Raw genomic sequence first — 9,667 nt, forward strand, 5'->3', positions numbered from 1 at the left:
CAGAGGCCTGGGACTGTGGGGAGTAGAGGAACTATGTCAGCTTGGACAAGCAGGCTTCTGGTGGCTGATTGAACTTCTGGTATTGGTGGGAGAGTATGTAGAAACCTGTGGCCATCTCATTTACGCATGCAGGAAGTTGAAAGGCAGTGACCTGAACCTTTTTCGAGTCTGGGTGGGGGTCTGGGCCAGGAGATTGGGGGTCTGGGCCCGCGTGATGTTCCAGTTTCTAAGCCAGAGCCTCTTCTGTGTGGCAGGGCTGCTCATCCATATTCTTGGGGTAGTGGGAGCTTTCCTCCTCCTGGCTCTAGCCCTCTTTTGGGGATGTCTACAGTTGGGCTGGAGGTTTTCGGTAGGACTGGGCAACCGGTTAGGCTGGAGGGATAAGACCGCTCGGTTGTTCTCTTGGCTGGATTCTCCAGCCTTACATCATTGCTTGACTCTGTTGAAAGATAGCAGACCATGGCAGCAGCTGGTAAGGTTAATACAGTGGGGCTGGTAGGAGCTGCCCTGGGTCAAGCAGAGGACTAAGAAACAGGGCAATGTATCTGTAGCTAGTGGGAGATACTGCCAGCCTGAAGAGGAAGTGGCCTGACTCTTGACCATGGCTGGGGTTCCTGAAGATGAACTAAACCCTTTTCATGTGCTGGGGGTTGAAGCTACAGCATCTGACACTGAACTAAAGAAGCCTATAGGCAGCTAGCAGTAATGGTCCATCCTGATAAATATCACCATCCACGGGCTGAGGAGGCCTTCAAAATTTTGCGGGCAGCTTGGGACATTGTCAGCAACCCAGAGAGGCGGAAGGAATATGAGATGAAACGAATGGCAGAGAATGAGCTCAGCCGGTCTGTGAATGAGTTTCTGCCGAAGCTACAGGATGACCTCAAGGAGGCAATGAACACTATGATGTGCAGCAGATGCCAAGGAAAGCATGGAGGTTTGAAATGGACCGGGAACCCAAGAGTGCCAGATACTGTGCTGAGTGTAACAGGCTGCATCCTGCTGAGGAAGAGACTCCTGGGCAGAGTCAAGCATGCTAGGTCTCAAGATCACCTACTTTGCGCTGATGGATGCAAAGGTGTATGACATCACAGAGTGGGCTGGATGCCAGCGTGTGGGCATCTCCCCAGATACCCACAGAGTTCCTTACCACATCTCATTTGGTTCTCGGGTACNGGGCACCAGTGGCCGGCAGAGGGCCACTCCAGAGTCCCCTCCTGCTNACCTGCAAGATTTCTTGAGCCGGATCTTTCAAGTACCTCCAGGGCCGATGTCCAATGGGAACTTCTTTGCCGCACCTCACCCTGGCCCTGGGACCACTTCGACCTCTAGGCCCAGCAGTTCAGTACCTAAGGGAGAAGCCAAACCTAAAAGGCAGAAGAAACTTGCTGAACTAAAGCAAGAATGTCTTGCTCGTGGTTTAGAGACCAAGGGAATAAAACAAGATCTTATAAATAGGCTCCAGGCCTATCTTGAAGAACATGAAGAAGAAGCAAATGAAGAAGATGTACTGGGAGATGAAACTGAGGAAGAAGAACCAAAGCCCATAGAACTGCCTGAAAAGGCTGTTGATATGGCATCGGAAAAGAAGGTGGTAAAGATTACATCTGGAATCCCTCAGACTGAGAGAATGCAGAAGAGGGCTGAATGATTCAATGTACCTGTAAGCCTGGAGAGTAAGAAGGCTGCCTGGGCAGCGAGGTTTGGAATTTCTTCAGTTCCAACAAAAGGTTTATCATCTGACACCAAGCCTATGGTTAACCTGGATAAACTAAAGGAAAGAGCACAGAGACTTGGTTTGAATGTCTCTTCCATCTCTAGAAAGTCTGAGGATGATGAGAAGCTGAAGAAGCGGAAGGAGAGATTAGGGATTGTGACAAGTTCAGCTGGAACTGGAACCACGGAGGATACAGAGGCAAAGAAAAGAAAAAGAGCAGAGCGTTTTGGAATTGCATAATGAAAAATTCGTGCTTTCTGCACCATAGAGTTTTCCATTTCTCAAATTTTTCTTGGTTTTATATATACATACACACACAGACACCCCTACCTACCTATCTACCTACATACACAGTCATGTCCCTCACAGTGAGGAAGCATGTACGTTTGGTACATCCTTGAATTCAGTAGCAGTTTTATTTAACTGCTCTTCTGCATTTAAGATTGTTGTGGTTTTTGTTTTTAATTATTCTTGCTTATTAATAAAAAAGGAAGAGAAGGAAAAAAAGAAAATGCTATAAATACCACTGACAAAAATTAATCTTACAGCAGTCTAACCCATCCATTAATTCTGTGGACTATATTAAAAACTGACCTGGCAAGACATGTCCATAATAGCCTATAGTATCAAGGAAAGGCCATTATACCCCAGTATAGGGTAACTCTAGTAATGGCATGAATGTTATAGGAGTAACCACTTATTTTTTGCTTGGATTTAAGGTCCAGTCCACATGATGAAACTCAGGCCTGATCCTTTTCAATTGGACAGAGAAGCAATGGATAAAGGCCCTAGGGAGAAAACCTACTACTTTTATTTTGCAATATAAGGATAGTATTAAACTGCTTCCTAAATACATATTGTTATACTCATAGGTTAGTATATCAACCCTTTGCAGAGAGCTTCTCTTTGCAATAGATGGCAATGCAGAGAATCACAACTAATCAGTATGCGGAGACTAAGAAGTTACACGGCCCTTGGCCTTAAGTTGAACTATACCTAAATCCCACCTCCTCCTAAGGCTGAAGGATCATTTCCGAAGAGAGGGTAGAGCTAAGGACTGTAGAGGACGACTTTGAAGTAATATTTTTTGGTCATGTGAAAGATGTAGTACATATGAATTTACAGTGGCTGTTACTGCATGTACACGCCCTGCCCTAGGTCAAGCTAACTAAAAGCCAGCGCCAAACAGCAAGAGGCTCAGTACGTTCCACCCCAGCTGAAGAGCCTCTGGCAAACGACCATTGGCAGGGCAAATTTTGTATCTGTTTTCTTCAGGGATGTGACCAATAAGAAGCTGCCCGTGTTTCACTGGATAGTTCCATACCCATGCATATTCTAGTGATACTAAGTGGACCTAAATGATGCTCACTAGGCGTGAGCCTAAATAAGGGTACAAGGAGGTGGGAGGGAATAATGTTGGAGAGAACATGGGTGAGTTGAAGGAGGGGAAATGAGGGTGGGTTTGCTCAAAACATGTTATATACATTTATGAAATTTCCATACAATAAACATTCAAAAGCATTTCTTTAATGCCTTTGCAGAGATTTCCGAAAACACTACCCTGCCACGCTGGCTTTTCTCAAAATATTTTTGCCGCTCAAGTTATTTTTCAGTACCTCTAGGGATCCTTCCTATTATGGCATAGACAGGAAATGAGGCAGAGGAATCAGAACGTTAGTGGATGGAAAAGAGGTGTCTGTTTTGATTCTCCCCTTTTGGTTTCCTGTTTAAATTATTTTAGTTTATTGATAAAGATGGCGAAAACAGAGCAAGGGCAGGCTTGAAAATGTTCACCACTGCCACATCTAGGTTTCTAAGGCTCTTATCGTTTATTCCCTCTGGGGTAATATCACACATGGCGAAGGGTATGGGTGAAGATGACTGGCTGTATATTACGAGTCCCTCACATTGGACAAGATAATGGGACTGTGAACTGGGTGCTCAAATCCCTATAAAATTCATCCATTGGCATCTCAACCCTTACTGTGATAGTCTTAGGAAACAGGGCCTTTAGGAAATACCAAAGACTGGTTCATAGCATGAGAACAGCCTTCATGCTACCGTTCATACCCCTAGAGAGGTATAGAAATGGAAAACCACCATTTGCTCTTTGACATAGGAAGGTACCCGAGGAAAACCCACATCAGACACCAAATCCACTGACAGCTTAATCTTGACTCCTCAACCTCCATGCCTATAAGGTGTTACTTAATGCCTTTTTTTTTTTATTGGATTACAATACAGCAGCCAAACAAGTTTCTCAAAAGAATTTAAGAGGCTTTGAGAACATAGTTCTAAGAACTGACATTTTTATTCCATTCATTGCAGAGGAGATGTTTGTAGGGTTTGGGTTAGATTGTAAGACAAAAGGGTATGCTGAGCTCTAGAAAGAAAGGATTATTAGATCTTGAGAATGGAAGGCTCAAGAGGAGGAAGGGAAGTAGGGCAGTGTGTGGTCTACAGGCCAGATGGAGCTTCTCAGGGCCAGCATATCCCACTTCCTGACCTGCATGGCTCTGAGCACTGATCTTACTGGAAACAATGTACACACTTCTAGGAAGCATTTATACATCTGTTCCATTACATACTATTGAGGCCTGGTAGTAAAGAATGAATAGACTACACATAGTTTCTGTCTGAAATCCTGATTCATTTGATGAGATTAGACTTGGCATAGTGAGGAAAACATAGCCTCTCACTCATAGTGCAAAACCTAGGAGGTTCTAGATTTCTTATTTTTTCTTCTACCTAGAAGATTAAATTTCCTGGTTCCTCTTTCGAAAATATTACAATAAATTCATTTAGACCTCAGTACTTTGTCATATCCTTCATTTTTCAGAGACCAAAAAGCAAACAAAAAGTGTTTACTCATTTTATTTTAAAAGCAATGTAATTTTTCCAGTTTTTATTAGGTATTTACTTCATTTACATTTCAATGGCTATCCTAAAAGTCCCCTATACCCTCCCCACCTCTCCTCCCCTACCCACCCACTCCCCCTTCTTGGCCCTGTTGTTCTCCTGTTCTGGGTCATATAAAGTTTGCAAGACCAAGGGGCCTCTCTTCCCAATGATGGCCGATTAGGCCATCTTCTGCTACATATGCAGCTAGAGACACAAGCTCAGGGGGTACTGGTTAGTTCATATTGTTGTTNCACCTACAGGGTTGCAGCCCCCTTCAGTTCCTTGGGTACTTTCTCTAGCTCCTCCATTGGGGGCCCTGTGTTCCATCCAATAACTGACTGTGAGCATTACTTCTGTGTTTGCCAGGCACTGGCATAGCCTCACAAGAGGCCGCTATATCAGGGTCCNTTCAGCANNATCTTGNTGGNNTATGCAATAGTGTCTGCNTTTGGTGGCTGATNATGGGATGGACCCNGGGGTGGGGCAGTCTCTGGAGGGTCCATCCTTTCGTCCCACCTCCAAACTTTGTCTCTGTAACTCCTTCCCTGGGTGTTTTGTTCCCAATTCTAAGAAGGGGCGAAGTGTCCACACTTTGGTCTTCGTTCTTCTTAAGTTTCATGTGTTTAAAAGCAATGTAGTTTTAAAAAAATTTTCAGAGTACATATGTGTTGGATCAGCTCAATTTCTATCAACAGAAAATTGTGAGGAGGGTAAGTGAATAAAGACATGGAGAAAGGAAAGGAGATATGAAGGAAATTAAAGTATTCTTCATGGAATGCCTTCATCTTGGCGTTAAACGAACATCACAAGGACCACGGGAGGGTGTTCGGCTTATAGAAAGTCAAGATCGGCTTGGATTGTAGACTTCCCTGCAGCTCAATTGCACCAGACTATGGCGCTGATGCTGCTGGCAATGCAGGCCATGCAGGAAGCAATAGAGAGGCCAGTTCTGGTGATGCTGACAACTTTCCAATTAAAGTGGCCTTGAGTGTAACCTTTCTAGAGCAATTCCTGGCTGATGGAAAAGTTTTCATTTTTGCCCGTTAGGTCATTAGGAGTGGAGGTATGGGCTCCACAGGGTGTCCACTCTTTGCCCTTTGAGAGCAAGCATGCCTTATATTAATAGAAATGCATGTCAGTGGACCTTTTCTTCTGGTTCTGATCTATCACCTGGCTCCAGAAAGAGAATAAAAACCACACCTTATTGGGGGGATGGCGAAATAGACTTTTGAAACCAAAATTGTATGATGTGTCATTAAACGTGATTTCTTTTTAAGAATTCTCTCACTGGTAATTATTCTTATTATGTAGGTGGACAGTCTCTTCATATAGATAAAGACCTTTGCAGCTGCTCTCATCATGGGCCTCTCGTCTGATGCACACTTTGTAATTAGCATGGATGTAGAGCCCCCACATTTGCAGGCAGCCTCCCTTTCTGTCAGATCGGTTTTGAATCTGGGCTGTGTTCAGCTGCGAAGGGCTGATAAGCGTTTCCAAAACCTCCGAACACGACAAACAGCACTTTAATCTCGTCTTTCAATTTCCAGTGCACTCATTACACAAATTCCGCTCAAAGAACCTCGATGCATGAAAATTAGCCTTCCTGCATGTGCTACAATCTCTTTTAAACTTTTCTAAGATACTCTGATCCTCCAGGCCGTTTGTCCCTAGGAAAATGTCGACCGTGGTATACTTATAAAATAGAGAAAATTTATCCTCAAGGCCCATGAATGCTAAAGTCGAGTTAAATGTTAGCTATTTGTTTTAATTGGGGATGAGGGAAATGATGTCTTCAATTTTAACCTAATTTTCATAGAACAAACATCATTACATAGCGATAAATTATATTTCTGTGTAATACATTCATATATGGAATCCTCAGACTAGCTCGGCTATCTGACAGGACTTGTTCATCCAAATCTCAAGCCAATTAGCGCCAATTGCAATCAGTTATGTAAGCATTAGCATGTTCATCTGTGTATGTAACGTGTCAGCGAGCAGCTTGCAAGAGATGAAATTCTTAAAGTGTCAAATGGCTTTTCTTAAAATGTGCGTAGGTCTTTATTTGCATTCTACGCTGGGCTCTGATTTTAAATTTTTCAGTAGCAAAACATGTGGGCCAACTGCTGTGCCTTTCCTCACTGGTGAGATGGGGTGGGGCTGACAGGGCATGTGTATTAGCAGTGGAAAGATTTAAAGGTCCAGTGAGTGAGCCCTTCTTTTAGGGAAGCAAAAGTTACTTTTTTTTCTTTTATGAGCCTCTACATACTATTCCTCAAAAGTGAATCATAAAGAGTTGAAGACAAAATTTTCCAATGCTTTTACCCTGCTTAGGTTATGAACAGTTAAGCACATTAGAAATACTCCAATTCTTGTAAATTTTATATGACCCAGCACAGGGGAAGGCCAGGGCCAAGTAATGGGAGTGGGTGGGTAGGGGAGCAGGGGTGGGGGTGGGGTATAGGGAACTTTCTGGATAACATTTGAAGTATAAATAAAGAAAATAATAATAAATAAGTAAGCAAATAAATAAATAAAATAAATACTCCAATTAAAAAATCTTTTATAGACATAAGTAGCTGTAATAAAAAGTAGGTTTCATGATAAATTCTAGCACCTTGGGTAAGAAATTCTTCAAAAGTGACAGAAGGTTTTCTTGACAGAGGAGCAACCCCCACACTCCCACATACCCATGCCCCTTCCTCAGGAAGAGGCAGCGTAGAGTGAACCCCCCCAAGGATGCTCAGTTCCCAAAGTTTGAGTTTGGAGCCTGCCCTCCCACACCTCCACCAATCCCTTTTTCCACTGCTCAAAACCCAGAAGAGATTTGGAAAGGTGAGCTTGTTCTGTGTTTAGGTAAAGGATTAGGCAAATGAGCTGCAACACATTTCATGCAAATAAAAGAAAAATAATTACACAAGGACTTTTGTCTTCCAGAGAGCTCACTGAGATCCCCCCAGGGGCTTTGCTAAATGTGTAAAAAAAAAAAGACAGTTTACTTGGTAGAAAGGAATGTCAGTTTTCTTCAATACAGCAGAGAGCTTTAAAAAAGAAAAGGAAGAGGTTTGGGATACCACCCACCATTTTCTCTGCATGGATAAGCTCAGCTCCCTGACTTCTCTGATTGGCGAGTTTGAACCTGAGAGGGTGAGAGTAAACGTTACAAGACACAATGGGATGAGCCTCCAGTATTTTCCTGTTCCCAAATCTTTTTGGGCTTTCTACTTTAAATGAAACATCATAAGATCATTCTCCAAAGGCACTTTTCAAGAGACATAGCCCCAGGGGATTGCTAATTGAAGACATATTTACAATTCAATATTTAATATGAAGTAGCTATTTATGCAGGATTCTAAGGGCTCTGGGGTTAGGTGGACCTCATCTCTAAGTCACTAGACATGAACAATAGACATTTCCATGTGGTAGAATTTCCTCTTTGCCATTCTCTTTTGCCAGTGATCCATGTGAAAGAAAAGATTGGAGCTGCCTCCTGGAGTGTATCACTATCTCAGAATAGTCGCTACCGGAGGACCAGAAAATCCCTGGCGCCTGTCTATTCTCATTAAAGAACTCCCAACAGCTGTCATTTGTGTTGTACCAGTTGTATGATAACAGATCACTGTGATTATCCTACATCTAAAACATCTAGGACTGTCTGCTTCAGGCTACTATATTAACATGTAAGTTCTACCCTTGATGACTCTCAAATAGCTTATAGGTCATTATGGAATATCTAGACCATTCCTTGGTACGGTCTGGGAGAGATCTATAGGTTCTGCTCTCAGGGCACGGGCACCTAATGCATGGTATGCGATGAAGCACTTACTGGCTGTAACGCCATGCTTCATGCAGTCCCTCTTTATTCTTCAGAGAGTCTCCTCTGCTCTTGACTGAGTGGCTACATATGTCTACAGTAGGGAAGTCAGAAGCAGGCTCAAATGCTGTTGATTGCTTTGCTTTGTTTATTATGGTTTTATTGCTCTCCTGCTAGGAAGAAAGTCATGACATTTTCCAATAAATCTAGAGGGATCTCAGGCTGGCTCACCAGAGCCAGCAACAGTATCAAGTCAGCAACAGTTTGCTGCATTGCAGATATAAAGAAGATGACGCAAATCTGGGGAGGTAGCTCAAGGGGAGAAAGTACTCACCAAGCAAAAGTGAGGTCTGGAGTTGAAGTTCCCTAGGACCCCTGTAAAAGTTGTGCAAAGATTGTAGATGTCTGTAATCCTGGAATCTGGGAGGCAGAGACCGTAGATGGGGCAAGCTGGCTAGCCTCACAGGACATAACTGGAGAGTACTGGCTTCAGCTAGCGATCCTCTCTCAAGAAATAAATTGGAAGTTAATCAAGCAAGATGCCCAAAGGCAAACTTGACACGCATACACATATGTATATGCACAGTGAAATACCGATGTAAATATGCATTCAGAAACACACATGAACATCACACCAAAAAAAGAAAAGACAAATAGGCCAGATGTTTATTGTTTAACCACCTGAGTCTAGAGGGGAAACTAGAAACAACATAATAAAGCAAACATATAATTATGACAATCCAAGGTATGCATCATGGCACAGCATCTCTCAAATTGGATTTCATAGACATTCAAGTTTGTCCTTCAAGGCCTGTGAGTTTTGCTAAAGGAAAGCCCACTACTGAATCTCCGAGTGGCCACTTCCTATTCATGACATCACAGACACAGTGTTGACTTTTCAGAAGGAGGACATGCTTACAACTTTTATTGTGAAACACACACACACACACACACACACACACACACACACACACACACACACACTGTGTTGGGCCACAGCAAGCCAGATCAAACCAGAATTGGAGCTGCTTGTCATGTAATCAAACTGAACTTCAAATCTGGTCAGCTTTCCTAAATCAAGAGAACAGAAGAAATCTCTTGATTGAGTTGGTGTAAAAGGAGATCCCCTGTGCCTTATAAGGAAAGTCACCTTAACATCACCAGTCTGCCTTCTGTTTTTCTCTTTCCTTTGGCCCTTTTCTACTTCTAGGAGACAGCCCCTAGATGTCATTCAC

General features: G+C 43.1%; 1 pseudogene; it reads left to right on the forward strand.

Moving 5' to 3' along the window:
* LOC110317869 overlaps positions 1-2,163 on the forward strand; it is a 26,874-nt pseudogene extending 24,711 nt beyond the window's left edge.
* The last annotated feature ends 7,504 nt before the right edge of the window (positions 2,164-9,667 follow it).

This window comes from Mus pahari, chromosome 3 (assembly GCF_900095145.1).
Source record: "Mus pahari chromosome 3, PAHARI_EIJ_v1.1, whole genome shotgun sequence".
Lineage (NCBI taxonomy): Eukaryota > Metazoa > Chordata > Mammalia > Rodentia > Muridae > Mus > Mus pahari.